This window comes from Apodemus sylvaticus, chromosome 13 (genome assembly GCF_947179515.1).
Source record: "Apodemus sylvaticus chromosome 13, mApoSyl1.1, whole genome shotgun sequence".
Classification (NCBI taxonomy): Eukaryota; Metazoa; Chordata; class Mammalia; order Rodentia; family Muridae; genus Apodemus; species Apodemus sylvaticus.
Genome location: NC_067484.1, coordinates 4,884,433 through 4,904,451, shown reverse-complemented (window position 1 = coordinate 4,904,451; position 20,019 = coordinate 4,884,433). Strand labels below are relative to the sequence as shown.

At 37.2% G+C, this 20,019-nt stretch overlaps 1 pseudogene; it reads right to left on the bottom strand.

Moving 5' to 3' along the window:
* The window catches only part of LOC127664143 (ubiquitin-conjugating enzyme E2 G1-like), a 39,452-nt pseudogene that overhangs the window by 4,478 nt on the left and 14,955 nt on the right, over positions 1 to 20,019 (bottom strand).

Sequence of the window (20,019 nt, the reverse complement as noted above, 5' to 3'; positions counted from 1 at the left end):
TCTCTGCTTCACACTTTGTGCCTGAATATGTGAGCTCTCTGCGTTCTACTCCAGCTGCCATGCCTGCTGCTTGCTGCATAGCTGCCCTTCATGATGTCTATTAAACTATAAGCTAAGTTACTTTCTCATGTGTAACCCGTTCAGCGGGTCAGTTATTCCAGGTTTCCGAAGGGGTACTACCTGCGGGTCAAAAAGGGGGGAGAGAAGGAGGGAGGCCAAACACCAAGAATGACAAGCCAATCTGAGTTGTGTCAAAGCCTCGTTTATTGTTCTGGGGTACCCAAGTTATAAGGCTTTCAGGAGGGGCGTACCCCAAGGCAGGGACAAAGGAAGGAAGGGCAATTTAGCAGTTTCAACAGGAGGAGATAAGGGTCCTCCGGTGGAGACAACAGGTGTTTGCACAGGCTGGAGCCTGCCGCAGTTATCTCAGGACTTCCTTCCACCGCAATTACCGGAGTCGGCAGGTGATGATGCAGGCAGGACCATTCTGCAGTTATCTTCTAGACAATGGCTAAACCAATGCCCGCGGAAGAGGCTCTTGTTTGCTTAACTCAGGGCCTTTGCCCTGTCAGCCAGAGTGAGGGTCTCTAATGGCTTCCCACACTCATGGGAAAGGGAGCAGGAAGGTCGCTTCCTCAGGTTTGCAGCTTGCTTGGGAGAACATCAGGTTCTCTGCATGAGGAAGTGTGTCTCCTCTGTCTTGGTAGACTGAGAATGACAAAGACCCTAGGTTGCCTGGAAACTAGCAAGCTGGGAGCAATTTCCTCATGCCATTTCTCTACAAATAATAAAATGTATCTTCAAATGTAAAGCCAGGTATGGGGTATTACACCTATAATTTCAGTGTCTGGGAGGTAGAATGAGGAGAATCAGGAGTTCAAGGACAGCTTCATTTGCATAATGAGCTCAGGACCAGGCTAGACTACAGAAACAGTATCCTTTCTGAATGAATAAATAAATAAATAAATACATACATACATACATACATAAAAAATTAAAAATAGTATTTCATTTGATTGCTCATTTAAGAGCACCTATGCTCACCAAGGTTTCTGTTGTGAAAAGCCAGTGAGAAAATCCTTATTGATGGTGTAGTAAGGAGGGTAGACAGGTCTGATACTCAGATAGATGCTTAGACTATAGATATGGATCAGGAGTGCAGTACTTGCCTGTCTTTCAAGAGGCTGTGAGCTTGGTGTCTATATTGAAGGAAAAACAACACCAAGCAAAGCCCACAAGAAACTAAAACTGAGTTTTCTATACAAAGTTGTCCCAATCAAAGACACCTCCCAAGTAATGGAAATTAGTCAAGTATCAGAAGAGAACAAAATTTACAAAGATCTGCTACTTCTCCCCAAATGGGATTCTTTCCACTCTGAGACCAATCTGTCAACTCCAGAGGAGTGGCTGAAGAGTAGCCATGTTTTTAACAAGCATCATACTAAAAGAATGAGGACTGCAGTCTACAAATCTTCCAAATATTCTAATCTCAATATAAGGAGTTAGTATCTCAGAAATAACCACAAACTAGAAGTAAACAAATCAAGTTTTCCAGAAATTAAACCCCACCTCACTTTAGTTTATCTGTGAAGTGGACTGAAGTAACTGGCAAGAAGCAACTGGCAAGACCAACTATATTCTATGTAGTGGCTATCCCTGGTGGTCAACTTGACTATATCTGGAATGAACTCTGACCTGGATCTTGGCTTAGAAATCTTGAGACACAGTGGCTATGAATCCCAGAAGATTTTGACAGGGAAATCTCTAAGTTCAAAGTCATCAGGGAGCAGGGCAGTGGTGGTACACACCTGTAATCCCAGCACTCTGGGAGGCAGAGGCAGGCGGATTTCTGAGTTTGAGGCCAGCCTGGTCTACAGAGTGAGTTCCAGGACAGCCAGGGTTACACAGAGAAACCCTGTCTCAAACAACCAAAATAAAAGGAAATAGAGTTGAACCTAACCAACTCTACAGTCTACTATCATTCTATACACTTAAAGAAAACAACACACACAGATACACACAAACACACCCACAAACACACACACACACACACAAATCCCTTCATGGGCTAGAGAAATGTCCCACTGGCTCCACAATTTAGAGTACTGAATGATTGTTTTTTTTTTTTTTTAAAGGATTTGTATCTAGCACCTTTATAGGGGCTCACAATCACCTGTGACTACATATGAACAGATACCATAGGCAAAATGCCTACCATATTCTGTAGTTTTACCCTCCCTAGTACAGAGGATCAAATTCCTCTAATGTTTTTTTTTTAATTTTCGAGACAGAGTTTTTCTGTATAGCCCTGGCTGTCCTGGAACTCACTGTGTAGACCAGGCTGGCCTCAAACTCAGAAATACGCATGTCTCTGCTTCTCAGAGTGCTAGGACTACAGGTATGTACCACCACTGCCCAGCAAAATCCTCTATTCTTAAAGGAAGTTTTGTTAATTCAATATCAAGAACACATTTGTAGAGCCGGGCGGTGGTGGTACACGCCTGTAATCCCAGCACTCTGGGAGGCAGAGGCAGGTGGATTTTTGAGTCCGAGGCCAGCCTGGTCTACAGAGTGTGTTCCAGGACAGCCAGGACTACACAGAGAAACCCTGTCTCAAAAAAATCAAATCAAAAAGAAAATGAACACATTTGTAAAATGTTAATATCTGGGAGTGGTTGGATATGCAGAGAAGGAACATTTGTAATCAGTTTAGTTTCTTATTGTTTCTTTCTTTCTTTCTTTCTTTCTTTCTTTCTTTCTTTCTTTCTTTCTTTCTTTCTTTCTTTCTTTCCTTCCTTGTTTGTTTTATTGTTTGTTTGTTTGCTTGCTTGCTTGCTTGTTTGCCTTCTTGCTTACTTTTTTTTGGATTTTTCGAGACAGGGTTTCTTTGTGTAGCTAGCCCTGGCTATCCTGGAATGCACTCTTTAGCCCAGCTATTGTTATGCATTTTGATTAAAAAAAAAACTTTTAAAAGGTTTCGTTCATCTGGCACTTAAAAGAAATAGACAAAAAGCAGGAGAAAAACATGTGGCTGTGACTTCTTTCTGGTGGCTTAAGTGAAAAACTCTCTGACTGTGAGTTTGAGGCTAGCCAAGTTGACAGAGCAAGTTCCAGGCCAGGCCCGCAGGGGCTACACAAAGAGAAACACTATTTTGAGGCCAGACAAAACAAAGCAGAAAAGGTTCTGCTTTTTAATTTACAGACATATGCTTTTTGTTGTTGTTGTTTGTTTGGTTTTTGGGTTTTGGTTCCCCACCCCCACCCCCAAGACTGGGTTTCTCTGTATAGCCCTGGCTGTCCTGGAATTCACTCTGTAGACCAGGCTGGCCTCAAACTCAGAAATCTGACTGTCTCTGCCTCCCAGAGTGCTGGAATTAAAGGCGTGTGCCCACCGCCTGGCCTTTTTTTTTTTTTTTTTTTTGGTTTGACTTATGCTTTTTCTAGTACTATTGACGATAGAATTTTGATCATGAAGGCATGTTGGATTTTGTTTGTTTGTTTTGTTTTTTGTTTTTTGAGACAGGGTTTCTCTGTGTAGCCCTGGCTGTCCTGGAACTCACTCTGTAGACCAGGCTGGCCTCAAACTCAGAAATCCACCTGCCTCTGTCTACTAGAGTGCTGGGATAACAGGCGTGCACCACCACCGCCCGGAAACAAAACCAACTTTTAATAAACAAGTAGATAACAGGAAATGCTCACAAAAATACTTAGCCGTTATTTCTCTTTCCTATAACAACCATTCAAAGAATGCAGAGACAATAGTAATTTTTAATTTTTATTTTTTCGAAGTAAAAAAAAAGGCCTCAGCCAGGCGGTGGTGGTGCATGACTGTAATCCCAACACTCTGGGAGGCAGAGGCAGAGGCAGTCAGATTTCTGAGTTCAAGGCCAGCCTGGTCTACAGAGGGAGTTCCAGGACAGCCAGGGCTACACAGAGAAACCCTGTCTTGAAAAAACCAAAAACCAAAAAAAAAAAAAAAAAAAAAAAAAACCAAAAAAGGCCTCAAACCAAGACAACTACAAGATAATTTTATGAACATATATCATAATGAAATCCATTATTTTGAATACTAATGAAAAGGAATAGATTTTAATTGTTCTTACTAAAAAATTAGTGAGGGAATTAATGTATGCCAACTAGATCAAATTTGCTATGGCACAGTATCTAGATATTGTGCAATATCTGTCTTCTCATAACCGTATTTATCCTACATATTTCAAAATAATCCATTATACATAGATTATACAAAATAATCCATTATACATAATAAATTTTTATTTTTATGAAAATGTGGACACAAAGAGATGCATATACGTAGTAAGTTTCACGTTGAGTTTTATTAAGAGAGAATAAAAAGGGTAAAGGATAGAAGGAGCAGTTATCAGGCAAATACCTTACCGCAGCATCTACATTCGCAGGTGAGTCTCCATTAGGATCTGCCAGCATAGAAATGACACTAATCATGATGGTTTCCACAGTATGGATAGGTAACCAGCGTTCCTCTGGCTTCTCATAACCATATTTATCCTCCCCAGGCTCATGAAGAATAGAAATGCAAAACATCACCATTTTTATCAACTGTAAAATTATAGAATAAGAATTGTTTAAATTTGGTTACACATAATCTATTACAAATGTGATACTTATGTATATAAAACATTATTTACATGGAGATTTCCTAAATGTAATCTACTAACTTTTAAGAATGTTACAGATTAACTATATTTTACACTCTTTAAAATTACAAGTAATTGCAGACCTCCACTGCTGTCCCTGATTCAAAGGACATGCCGTCTCTTTTCTACTTCTCCAATTCTTTATTCTCAGCATTTACAGTTGTCTTTCTCTCAAATTCTAGTTAAGATGGTCCTCAAGGTTCAGCAAATAAAAATTTTAAAGGGGGAGGGTGATGTAATAATAATAATAAAAATTAACAGACTCAAAGAAAGACACACATTGAAGAGATATCTCAGTGATTAGAAGCATTGGCCATGAGCTGGAGAAATGGCTCAGTGGCTAAGAGCACTGACTGCTCTTACAGAGGTCTTGAGTTCAATTCCCAGAAACCACATGGTGACTCACAACCAAATGTAATAAGATATGATGCCCTCTTCTGGTGTGTCCTAAGTCTGCTATAGTGTACTCACATATATAAAATAAATAAATATATCTTTAGAAACACTGGCTGCTCTCACAGAAGACCAGAGTTTGATTCTGAGAACTCACATGAGAGTTCACACCCTACAGTCCCAGAGAGTCTCACACCCTATTCTGGACTTTGTGGATACCAGGCATGCATGTGGTATACAGACTTATATATATATATATAAGCAGAACATCCACATACTAAAAATAATAAAATAGGGAGATGTTGCAGTGGTTAATAACACTGGGGCTCTTGCAGAGGACCTAAGTTTAATTCCCAGCACCCACAAGGCAATTCACAATCATCTGTAATTCTGCTTCCAGGGGAGCCAACACCTTTGTCCTACATCCATGGGTACATGGTACACATACATATATGCAGACAGAACACTCATAAACATAAATATACACAATAACAAAAGCTTTAAAATAAATAAGTGATACTCATAATCTACTTCACAAACTCATTTTAAGTGCAAGTTCCACATAGTAACAGTCAGTGGGGTAGAAATACAGAAATATCCTCAATTTTGTAGGGGATAAAGACACAACTATATCTCACTTTGCACTATTTTATCCAAAAGTAAATATTCTCAAAAAATCCTACAGTGTTAATCTATAAACATATTCAAATAATTATATCAGCAATTAATAAAAGTAACTTTTCACAGTAAATGTCTTCTGTCAAAAATACTATTATTACTTGAAGAAGTTTACAAAACATGTAGGAATAAATAAATTTTCTGAGTATAAAAAGATTTCAATCAGTAATAACATATGTATGCTTGTTTGGTTGGCTGTTGTTTTGAAAGAGTTATAACTGTCCCTGTTAGCAATCTTCCTATCCCAACTCATGGTTAAAGAACACAGGGAGACTGAGGGAATAGGGAGAGACAGAAACAGAAGGAGGGAGGGAGGAAAGGAGGGAGAGTGGGTGTTTGTATGTCAAGGGATATAAAATTAATCAATCCAACAAGTACTTTTGGAAGCCCTACTGTAAGGCAAAATTACTCTTCACATGTAATCAAAAACTCATGTTTTTGCTGATTTATACAAAAACTTTGCTTTAACTGAGGTTTCTCTTCTTAACCCACTCCCATGGCTTGTGAAATCCAACAAAATGGAATTAACAAATAAAAAAGGAACAGTATTAAACATTGTAACATTCAGCCCAAAATGTTGTTTTTGTTTTCCCCCACGTTTTACAAAATAAGGAACTTTCTTTGAAAAAATGAGATTGAATAATTGTATATAATTCCATCAGAAGGAATCTACTTAAGATCAAGATTTGGAAGATAGGAACTGAAGGGTATATGTAGCTCAGAGAAAAGAGGAATTGCCCAGAATGCACAGCCTTGGTCACATCCAGCATCCTATAAACCAGTCATGACAGCACATATTTATAAGTTCAACACTCATGAGGTAAACATAAATAGAAAGATTAGTAGTTCAAGGATATCCTTAGCTACAAGATCAAGGCTAGCCTGGAATGCATGAGACCTTGTATCGACCCCCAACCCCCAAATCATTAATGGGTCTGTTAAGATTACTCCATTGTTAAGAGTATTCGCTGTTCTTCCAGAGGACTTGAGTTTGATTCCCAGCAACTATGTGGCAGCACAACCTTATATAATTGTAGTCCTAGGGTATACAAAAGCCACTTTTGTGATCTTGAGGCACCAGGTACACATATACAAGGACCCACCTACATGCAGGCAAAGCACCCATACACACAGAACAAATTAATAATAATATAGTGTGGTGGCCCATGCCTTTAATCACATAATATAGGAGGCAGAAGCAGACAGATTTCTGAGTTCCATGCCAGCCAAGGGTAGATGATAAGACCTGATAGATAGATAGATAGATAGATAGATAGATAGGATATATAAGATAGATAGATAGATCAGATAGATAAGATAGATAGAATAGATAAGATAGATAGATAAGATATATAGATAAGACAGATAGATAAGATAGATAGAGAGATAAGATAGATAAATAGATGATAAGATAGATAGATAGATAGATGATAGATAGATAGGATAGATAAGATAGATAGACAGATAGATAGATAGATAGGATAGATAGATGATAGATAGGTAATAGATAGATAAGATAGATAGATGATAGATAGATAGATAAGATAGATGATAGATAGATAGACAGATAAGATAGATAGATAGATAGATAAGATAGATAGATAGATAGATAGATAAGATAGATAGATAGATAGATAGATAGATAGATAGATAGATAGATAGATAGGATGGGTGGATACATACATACATACATACATACATACATACATACATACATACATAAGCAAACACCACAATAATAATAATAACAATTTTAAAAGAAAATGACTTTTAAAAAGCAATCAATTGGTAGAACAGTAATGGTGAATGTTTTTTGTCCCAGTACTCAGAAGGCAGAGGCACGAAAATCTCTAAGAGTTAGAGGCCAGTCTAGTTTACAGAGTGAGTTCCAGAACAGCCAGGACTACACAGAGAAACCCTGTCTCAAGAAACAAAAACAAGTACTAGTCATTTAAATTTGAATCATTTTAGATTTAAAACTATAGAATCTTAAAATATTTTAATTTCACACGCCACTTCAAAAATCAGAACATCTATCTCATTAATTAACAGATTAATATCTGTTGACATGAAATTTATTTTTATTTTACTATACATAGCGAATAAAATTACAATTTTTGCCATTTCTCAGTTAAGAATTAAAAATCACAATGATACACAATTACAACCACTATACATCTTCCTCAAATCAAGTTGCCTATACAAATTCTTTACTTTCCCTAAATCTTCAGTATCTAAAAATGCCCCGTTCTATTTTAATTAAATATTTCACTGAAGCAGAACCACACAATCAGTTTTGTTCTTTTAAATTTGTCATATTTCAATTATCATGTCTTCAAGATTCATCATTAAATGTTGGTAGAATGCATTCCAAGTTGAATGACCAAAATTAGAATCATGCCGAATCACACTTTTAAAATAAATATGTCATTTATATAGCCATCAGGAATAAACACTGATGCCTTTATGGCTGTCTTATTCAAGACAAAAGTTCTTCTATACTGACACTGTTTAAATTCTAGTGATCTCTGATTTAAGCAACGTTTCCAAAAGTATGTTGGATGACAACTATGTTCTCTGTGAGATGTTAATTATTAACTCTATAGCTAGCTATACACTTAATATTTACATTTATTTTGCCAAAATGCTCTTAATTCCCCATACAATGTTTTGTCTGTTATTTTTTCCCTTTCATCTCATTGCTCTTTACAAATGGATTTATTTCTAATACTAAATCCACTTGAAAACCCTGTATGAAAGCTAGGCATGACAGTACAAATCTTTAATTCCAGCACATGACAGGCAAAAGCAGGATAATTTCTGAGTTTAATGCCAGCCTGATCTACATACATAATTTCAGGCCAGCCAATGTTACAGTGACAACCTGTCTCAAAAATTTAAGAACCAACCAACCAACCAAACAAACAAACAAACAAAAACTAAACCAAAATGACAAACAAGTAAAAACCAACAACAGAAGAGAGAGAGAGGTCTAAACTGAAATACATCTAAGCTACACAAATTACTATTTGCCATGTAGTGTTTTTGGAAATTATTTTATTATTATTATTGTGTGTATCTATGAACACATACGCCACAGACCATGTGCAGAGGCCAGAGCATAACTTAGTGGAATGCGATCTCTACCTCTATATGGATTCCAGGGATGAAACTCAGATTACTAGGCTTCCATGGCAAGAACTTTAACTCACTGAACAATGTTACCAGCTATCCCAATAATAACTTTAACATCCAACACATTATTCATCTAGTTGAAGCATACAATCCAATTGTTTCTATATAGTACACTTCTCAGTTATACAACCAAAGCACACACATTTTTAGGAACTTTTGTCGTCATTACCACCCCCACAAATTCTTTTATAATCTATATTGACCCTTCTCCCCTTCAAGCTGTCCAGCAGTCCTAAACAACCATGAATATACTCTTCAGAGTTGCATATTCTTGAAATTTCATAAGTGGAATTATTAAATGATTGCTTCCATCTGTTTGTTAATTTGAAAAAATTATTTATTTTCCATGTATGAACATATGCCTGTATATGGCCATGCATGTGAAGGCAGACACTGACAGATACCAAAGGCATCTGGTTTCACTTTTTTGTTACCAAATCATACCAAACACTTTTATAAATCAAATCACGTTTCATTATATGTATATGCAATATTTTGCTTTTACTTTCCTCAACTGATAGGCACTAGTATTATGGCTAACTTTTAGCCATAACTTTTTAGCTAACATAAATAATTCTGCAATCTATAAGATTTTGGGATACACCTTTACAATTTTCTTTGTTATGTAGCTAGAAGAGTACATGTTTGCATCATCACCACATACATTTTATGCAATGTTGAAGATCAAATCTAAGATTTTGTGCATGCTAGGTAAACACTCCCAGAATGTGGTAGCGGCTCTTGCCTGTAAGCCGACCAATTGGCAACTTAAGACACAAAGATTACCAAAAGTTCAAGGCAAACTTTAGCTACATAGTCAGGTCCATGCTGATCTGGAACTCAAGCCTCCTACTCCTCATCTCCAAACAAAGCAGAAAACTAAGAAAAAAGAAAGAAAAGGGAAGGAAGGAAAGGAAGAAAGGAAGGGTAGGAAGTAAGGAAGGGAGGGAAGGAAAGAAGGAAGGAAGGAAGGAAGGAAGGAACGAACCTAAGGACCTTTGTATTTAGAGTCAATTACAAGACCATATGCACAAAAAAACCATAAAATCACTAAGCACTTTTACTGAGATAGTTGTGAAATCTTTAGTGACAGATCATTAAACTTGCAAATGTGAAAATAAAATTAGAAAACTTACCATTTGGGTGCCAAATCTCTCTAATGAATTTCATTTTAGGAAGCCAGAGGGGATAATCTTTTGGGAAAATGAGATAAGCCTTAAAAACACCACCTTCACTGAAAAAATAAAAGAAAAACCAGGTTCATGAATTTAAGTTATTCTTTATAAGTACTCAGTAAGACAAATAAAAGGGTACAGATGATAAGCCAACAAAAAAGGTAGACAAAAATACTAGTTTCCTAAATACAAATACACAATTTAATAAACTACTATAAGTTCTGCTTTGCTAAACTCTCAGGTAATTAGTAAAACTAAAAGGAACACTTGGAAACACAGATGTCCAGATCAGATTATTGGTGATATGGTAAAAGTCTTTTCAGTATATGTCTTCAAATGAAATTCAGGAAGTTTAATCTTGTCTACATGATTCAATTTGCTGAATTTTCTATATTGGTTTCAAATAATCTTTCTTCTATGCTCTGGTCATACCCAGACCTCTTTCTCATCTTAAAGTTTAGGCATATATTTTGTGATTTCCCTTTCTGGTATCAGATTGCCATACTTCTATTTATCTCGTTTGTTCATTTCATCATATATTAAAACTTCATTAGAAGGACAGTAATAAATAAAAACGTCTCCCAGAGAGGTTTTATACTACTAACTTTCCAGAATGGAAATGCTGCAATATTGATACTCTGTCTGTACTATCTAATGTACTACCCAGTAACACTCTGAAAATGGCTTGTGTCTTGGTTAGTTTTTATTATCTACTTGACCCTAGAACCACCTGAAAGGAGAACACTTCCATTAAAGAATTTTCTGGGTCATATTTGCCTATGATAATGTCTGTGAAAGATTGTCATGACTGATGACTGACATGGGAAGACCCAGTCTACTGTGAATATCAATCCCTGAGCAGATAAATTATGTGAATGCTAACTGGAGACTACAGAAATTATTCAATTGTTAAGAGTACTTATTCTTGCAGAGGATATAGGTTTGATTCCCAGCACCCAAATGGGAACTCACAATTAACTGTCCATACAGCTAAAAGAAATCAAGTCAGCCTTAGGAAGCAAAAATGACTAAATGGTGATATTCGCATGGAATTCTAGCACCTGATATCTAGCTCAAGGTCATCCTGGGCTATGCAGCAAGACCCAATCTCTAAAAGGTGTGTATTAGACTGATAAGATGGTTCAGGAAATAAAGGCATTTGATACACAAGCCCGACACCTGAGCTCTATCACCAAAACCTACTTAAAGATGGATGGAAAGAACAAACTCTACAAATTTGTCACCTGGCCTCTTTATCTATGCTGTGGAGCACATACTCACATACACATTATGCACACTCACACTAACAAGTAATTTTTAAAAGATGGGGACAGATGTTTGTACACTGACATAAAAATAGAAACACAGCTGTGGTCACAGCCAAGTGGTTAAGGCAATAGACTAGAAATCCTTTATCCATCACAGGTTCCAATCCTGCTGACTATTTGCTGGTCTGTTTAAGCCCATGTGTAATGTTAACACTCAACAGAATGCTGTTCTCCATCCTTCAAGTTTGGGGGAAGTCTCTAGTCACTGTGGTTATGAGCTTGGAGGATTGTAGTGCGGGATTATGAATAGAGACATTGCTATATATGTATACTAAAAAAAAGTGAGGGGCTGGAGAGATGGTTCAGCAGTTCGAGCACTCATTGATTGCTCTTCCAGAGGTCCTGAGTTCAATTCCACATGGTGGTTCACAACCATCTGTAATGGGATCTGATGTCCTCTAATATATGTGAAAATAGCTACAGTGCATTCATAAACATAAATTAATCTTTAAAAAGAATATAGGAAAGAAAAAATGGCAGAGATCCTATCTCAAAAGAAAAAAGGAGTAGGAAGCCAGCCTGGTTTCCAGAGTGAGTTCCAGGACAGCCAAAGATACATAGTGAAACCCTGTCTCAAAAACAAAATCAAATGATGATGATGATGATGATGATAACAGCAATAATAACAATAAGAACAACACGTTACATGTAACAATTATTAACTGTAGGATATAAGACATGGGATCCTTTTAACTTTGTGCTTTGCACATTTCAGTACAGATTGAAATTTTAATTATAAATATTGGTTTTTATTACTTTTTTCTGCTTAAAAAATGTTTGAGATTATTTAGCAGTTGAGGGAACTAGCTGATATTCCAGAAAACCAGGCTTTAATTCCCAACACACACAGAGACAAGCATCTGGAACTCTAATTCCAAGGCTATCAGCTGCCCTCTTCTGGACTCCATAGGCACTGCATGCACAGGGTAAACATTAAAGGGGACGTGGGGAGCTAGGGTGTGCTATTAATATCAAATATTTCCAAATAGCAAGGAGGTAAGCTGAGGGCTCACAGTCTGAATAGAAAATCACACTTGATGAAAACAGTAAGAAAAAGTTCATAAAAGATTAAATGGAAAAATGGTAAAGTGCACAATGAAGGGAATAATTTGGTAAAAAAAATTAACATTTATATATGGAGAGTCTGTGTGGTTGTGCATGCTTGGCAACTCAAGGTGATTCTCATAAGTTCAAGGCCAGCCTAGTCAAATAATAAAGACCATATCAGCCTGAGAAAGATCTTTTCTCTTGATTTTAAGGGTGTGGGATTAAAAGAGGGTGGTACATAATACAAATAAAGGTCTCTAAAAAAGGAATAAAACTAGTTTCTGAGGCAATGGGAGGAGACTAGCAGAAAGACAACTAGGAACAGAGGTCCTCTAATATATAGCAAGGTACTGAAGGCTAGTCTTGGATACATGAGACCCGGCCTCCAAATAATAAGACATCAGAAATTAGCTAGAAGTGAAAAAAAAAATAAAATAAAGCTAGTATAAAAGCATAACCATGAAAAAGGAATGATGTAAGGCTGGAGGAATGACACAGAGCACTTACTACTCTTGCAAAGGCTAAGTTCTCAGCATCTGCATGTGGCAGCTCACAGCTGCCTGGTCCTCCAATTTCAGGGATCCAGTGCCTTCTTCAGGCCTCCAGGGGCACCTGCACCCATGTGATGTTTATATTACTCATTCAGACACATGAACACAATCTTTTTAGTTTTCTTAAAAGCTGTCTTTTTCCCATGTAGGGATGAACATAAAATGTAGCACAGATATCACGGATTAAAAAGAAAGTAATTAGTCTTAAAAATAAACATTTTATAATTAGAGTAGAAAATAAGTAGACAGACAGAATTTGAGAAAGCTAGAAATCCATAAAAGAGCCAAGAATATATGTAAAAGTTTATTAGAAAAGTCTCTACAAAATATCTGCACCTCATTTCTCCCAGGTCACTTCATTTTGGTTGATTTAATTCATTCAAAAGCTTCACAATATCTGACTGGAATTCTTATGCTAAAAAATAGCTACTACCCCTCTAAATTGTGTAATTAAATAAGTAATTGTCAAATTTACTTAATAGTGTTGCCCTAAAAATTTTTAAGGCAGATGTTTTTCTAATAATTATGCTAGTTCTCAAATGTTTTTTTAAATGGATTCACTTATCCTCTACTTTACCTAAGGATCATCTTCCTGTTCCTCTCCTACCTCACTTTACCCACTCCCCCAAAAAACCACCTTGCACAAATAAATAAATAAATAAAATAATTAATAAATTAAAAAATTTAAAAAAACCCCACCTGGCTTAGTGGCAGCCAATCTGTGAGTATACAAACTTTCAGTGTCAAGTTAGGACAGAGGAACTAAAAAACTCATAGGTAAAAATCACAAAGTAGACAGACAGACTGTATTTATTATTGTTCACACATAAAAAGATTTGACTATGGGGAAGAAAAAAGACATTGAAGTAGCAGTGAAGTAAAAATATTTCTCCATGTAGAAAGTATTGGTAGAAAGTATTGGAACAATTAATATGATGTTAAGGAATTATATAACCAACTGCTGAACATTTGAAAACCAAGGTCATATTTCTGGCACAAAACCTCCTTTTGTTATTTTTGTAAATTAAATCACAAAAGTCTTAACTGGGTATGGCACATGCCTATAATCTAGCACTGGAAAGTATGAGGCAGAAGGCCTACTGAATTTAAAGTAACCCAAACTACATATCAAGACCCCCTTTTCAAAACAAAAACAAAAACAAAAAACTCTATTTTGGTGTTCAGAGTCTGTCAGTGGTCCAGCACTTGCCTAAAGAGCTTGGTCCTTTCTTTCCAAACGTTATACACATAAGAAAAGTTACTTGGAGGAAGTGGTTTGGGTCAAGATAGGGTTTCTCTCTGTAGCACTGACTGTCCTAGAATTCTCTCTATAAACTAGGCTGGCCTCACATTCAAAGATCAGCTTGTCTCTGCCTCCCAAATGCTGGGATTAAAGCCATGCACCACCAAACCTGGCTAAGAAAATCTATTCTTGGCAGCACTAGAAAAATTCAATATTGGATACAGATTTTAAAAACATTATGCTAGGTGAAGATGGGTAAAATAACTACATGTCTTAGGGTTTTACTACTGTGAACAGACATCACGACCAAGGCAATTCTTATAAAAGGCAATATTTAATTGGGGTTGGCTTATAGTTTAGAGGTTAGTCCATTGTCATTAAAGCAGGAATCCAGATACTGGTACAGGAGAAGCTGAGAGTTATATATCTTCATCTGAAGGCAGCTAGTAGGACTGACTTCCAGGCAGCCAGGGTGAAGGTCTTAAGCTCACACCCACAATGACACACCTATTCCAACAAGGCCACACCTCCTAATAGTGCCACTGCTTGGAACAAGCATATAAGCCATCACACTACATAAATACTCAGTAACTATCAATCTTTTTGTTTTGTTTTTCAAGATGTTTCTCTCGGTAACAGCCCTGGCAACTATCAGTCTTAAAGTAACACTTAAATGTACTAGGCACTGATTACACAGACTGTAAATAGTGTGGAGTGTCCTTTAGTAATTAAGTGAAGGTTAGTTATACTATCACAAAACAGCATACCATATTTTTACAGAATTTTGGCATAACACTTTCTCTGAGTTAACACCTCAGACCACTATCACTGAGATTTAAATACCACTCAAATCCATGCCAACTTATTTTCAATCAGTCTATCCTCTTCACATTACTGAAATAACTACAAGATCACTTCCTTGCACTTAAGTCAATAAGTGCTTTTTAAGAACATACTATAAAGTACTTAGAATTAACAGCCTTGTAAATGTCATTTAAGTCTGTCTGCTTTTCCTTGTCTTCTTTATCTTTTTTTTTTATTCGATATATTTTTTATTTCCATTTCAAATGATTTCCCCTTTTCTGGCTCCCCACTCCCCGAAAGTCCCATAAGCCCTCTTCCCTCCCCCTGCTCCCCCATCCACCCCTTCCTTTAAGGTTTATTTATTTTATATATGAGTACATTGCAGCTATCTTCAGACACACCAGAAAAGAGCATTAAATCCCATTAACAACGGTTGTGAACCACCATGTAGTTGCTGGGAATTGAACTCAGGACCTCTGGAAGAGCAGTCAGTGCTCTTAACTGCTGAGCCATCTCTCCAGCCCTTTATCTTTCTTTTGTAAGCACACTTCCCTAACACAGTAGTTCTTAACCTTCCTAATGTTGCAATCCTCATGTTGTGGTGACCTCCAACAATAAAATAATTTTTTGCTGCTACTTCATGACTGTAATTTTGCTTTCATTATGAATCATAAATGTAAATATGATATGCAGGATGGTATCTGATATGACCTCTATGAAAGGGTCATTCAACCACCACAAGGGGTTGTGCCTCACAGGTTGAGAGCCACTGCCTTACCACTTGGCCCTTTCCCCAACATTTTGTGTTTCCTTACTCTTTTTCTAAGCTCCCTCCCACCCTCCACCACAGCCATGTAAACTAACCTCTTATGTGGACAGTTTAAATGGCAGGGTCTTCTCCTTCTCTCCTCCGTTGTCCTCCACTAAGAAGCTATTAAGATTTAGTTTGCCAGATCTCGGGTTTTTCTTTCAAACTCTAATAAAATTGTCCTAGTACCTATCTCCCCCAACAAGTAACATTTTTAAAAACTTCCATTTATAAAGTCTTTCCCTGTCCTTTGTCCTGACACCTTTCTAGCTATTTTCTCAGGACCTGTCCCAGGCACATGTTCTCTTCTTCCCTAAACAAAAGTTACAGATTTCAGAAAAGCACTGGATAAAGTGGCCAGTGTCTCATTAGTACATTCAAAGTTGCCACAAACATGTCTGCTATTCACATTACAAACCAACAGCCAATGCTTTTAGAAACATACAGTGAGAAATACATTTTATAACCCCCAACCAGAGTTGAATAGATGGCAAATGGTTCAGCAGTTAACAGCATTGATCTGTTTGAGGAGTCAGGTGTCTCACAACCACTACAAGCACAGTTCCAATGAGATCTTACAAGTTCAACCTCTGAGAAGCAACTCCACTCACATACACATACCTACACAGAGACCTGTATATGTACTGGGTTGGCTTGATATTGCTTGTATTCTAGTGCTAATACTGGTTCCTCAAGACCAGTATTAGCATTGCTCCAAAGACCAGAGAGTCCTAAAGTAGAATCAATTGATGCTATGTGACCTTGACCCCAAATTATTTCCGATTGGTAAATAAAGATGCTCACAGCCTACAGACATAGGCAGGGATTAGGATTCCAGGGCTGGAGGTCAGAGGAAAACCTTGAGAAAGGGAAAGAAGGAAGTGAATGGAGGAGAAGCTGCCACCAGTTAGATTAATCTTGAAATAATGGCCATGTTGTATGGCCAGTTAGAGTTAAGTGCAACTGAGAAGAAACATGGCAAATTATATAATAGGACTATTGGCTGGGAAACAGAAATAATAGTATAGAGGATAGATATCTCCCCAGCTCTTAATGCTGATTAAGGCTTATTACAAATACAAAGTTTGAGTGTGTCTTTTATCCAGGAACTGAATGATCAAAGGAGGGTAGAAACTCGGGACTGGGATTTAAAATTTCTACAACATGAGCACATAATTATAGATAATAAAAATAAGCTGGGCAGTAGTTATACCTTCCTCTAATTCCTGAACTCAAGAGACAAAAGCCAGCAAATTTCTGAGTTTGAAGCCAACCTGGCCTCACACACGCGCGGGGGGGGGGGGGCAGTAAAATGGGGTGTTAATAAAAAGAATGAGCTGTTAACTAAAATGGTCTTACCATATGGACTTTATATGAGACAGGGTATCACTATGTAGCCCTGCTGCCTGGTGCTGGGATTAAAAGTTTGCACCAAATGCTCGAGTAGCTACCTTTTAAAAACCCAGAAGTGTGTGTGATGTGTTTGTTGATCAACTAATAATACTTGACACAAATGCATGTAAGGATAAAAAATTCAGTGAGCCCTTAAGAGTTGAAGCTTTAAGCCTGGATTCCTAAACAATGTTCCATAAGAACTTGGTTTAGGAGAATAATTCTCATTATTTTATAGCTACACTAAGGGTAAAGGAATCCTATCATCAGAATGTTCCTCTGTATCCCCTAGAGGTACTGTGCCTGGAGGGAAAAAAAACCAAACACTATTTTAAACACAGAAGAATAAACATGAAGAACAGACCAGAACTGTGATAGGATCATAGACCAGTTACTTACATAGTATGATTTGCCAAATTTATAAAATTTACCTCAAATAGCAATGTGATTGTGAGGGAGTTATCTCTAAACTGGTTTCCGGTGGCTACTGGCAGCTATGAAAGAATCCTAATGCCATGCCATGACCAGATTCACCTAAATCAACTGGCAAAACTGATGGATGCAAATATATCAATTTTCAAAGAAACATATGTTGTTTTCAAAGAAACATATGAAGCCGGGCGGTGGTGGTGCAAGCCTTTAATTCCAGCACTTGGGAGGCAGAGGCAGGCGGATTTCTGAGTTCAAGGCCAGCCTGGTCTACAGAGTGAGTTCCAGGACAGCTAGGGCTACACAGAGAAACCCTGTTTCAAAAAACCAAATCCAAAAACAAAAACAAAAACAAAAACAAAACAACAGAAACATATGAGCAACAATGACTGCTAAAACCTATAACAAAGCATGAACCACCCTTTGCCCACTGTGTAAAACATGAACTCCCACATTGCTTTAACTTTTCCCCTCTTTTTCCACCTTATTTTTGAGGGAGCTTCTCTCATTTCTGCCAAATGTCTACTCCAAGATAACTGGGTTAATTCTCCTATTTCTATCTCTCATCTTGCAACAGGAGTGTTGGGATCACAAACACAGGCTACTACATTAAACTTTTTTACATGGGTTCTGGGAATTGTCATCACATTTCTATAGCAAACATTTATTGAGTCATCTTCACCAGCCCTTCTTTTTATATATATTCACTTTTTGAATATATATATATATATATATATATATATATATATATATATATATATATATTCAAACAGCTACTTGAGGGCTAGGGGGAAGGACTTACAAGAAGGAAGTGCAGTCCCAAAGAACTGCAGATGTAAAGATCTGTTATCACTATCTAGCTTATTGGCCTCATTTTCAACAACTGGTAGTCAGTTAATAAGTTATTTTATGTCCTAACACTAACAAAATATAGTCTTATAAACTATACTCTGTGAAGACCAGGTTATAAAATTATTAAAATAGACCTTGAAAGTTCCCTTAAGTCTTAAAACACAGATATACAGAATACATTCTATGTAAAAATCTCAGGGCCAGAGAGATGTCTCATCAGCTAAGAGTACTGGCTGTTCTTCCAGAGGCCCTAGGTTCAATTCCCAGCACCTATTGGTGGACAGGTCACAGCCATCTATAACTACAGTTCTAGCGGTTCCCATGCCATCCACTTCCTCAGATACCAGACAAACACAGTGCATATATATGCATGCAAAACACCACACACATAGATATTAATTGATTTAATTACATAAAAAGGAGCTGTTTTTAAAAAGAAAAAAATTGCAGTCTTATTCTTTAATAAATAAGGCATTAAGAACAGTAAAACTGGGGCTGGAGAGGTAGCTAAGCAGTTAAGAGCACTGGCTGCTCTCCCAGGGGACCTGGGTTCAATTCCCAGAGCCCACATGGCAGCTCACACTTGTCTATAATTCCAGTTCCAGGAGATCAAACACCCTCACACAGACCTACATGAAGTCAAAATACTAATGAACATAAAAGAAAATAAATTATTTTTAAAAAGTGGTGTAAAAAATATAGTAAAACTGTCATCCTTAATTATGGTGTTTCCTTTGGGGTCAAGGCATGGTAAACATGAGAAGGAAAGTCATTTCCATAGAGAATTGAACCTAGGACCTCAGTACTCTTAACTACTGAGAAATTTCTCTAAATTGCATAGGACTTTTTTCTTTTTTGGCTGGAGCAATGGCTCAGAGGTTAAGAACCTCTAAAGGACTTGAATTTGATCTTAATACTCATATCAAACAGTTTATAATCAGGTGTTACTCCAGCTCCAGGGGATCCAACAGCTATGGCCTCCTAGTGCACCTTCATTCACATGAACATAATCTCACAGAAGCACACATAAATATATAATTAGAGATGAAATTTTCTCTTCTCCTCCAAGCTTACAATAATTAATATCCTAAATTATAGAAGATGTGTGTATGTGTGTGTGTGTGTAAATTATTTACAGTCAGGCAATAGTAGCACACAGCACACATCTTAAATCCCAGGATTCAGGGGGCAGAACCATGCAGATCTCTGATTCTGAGGTCAGTCTGGTCTACAGAGAAAGTTGCAGGACAGCCAGGGCTACACAGAAAAACCCTGTGTGTGTGTGTGTGTGTGGTGGGGGGGGGGGGTTACATATAACCTCACTAGAAAAAGCTTTTCATAACATATTTATTCCAGCAGCAAGATAGCTTAAATTTCTGAAGCTATCTTTTTAAAAACATGTTTTAGACATTAGAGCTTCAAGCATAACACAAGGGCTCTGCACATGA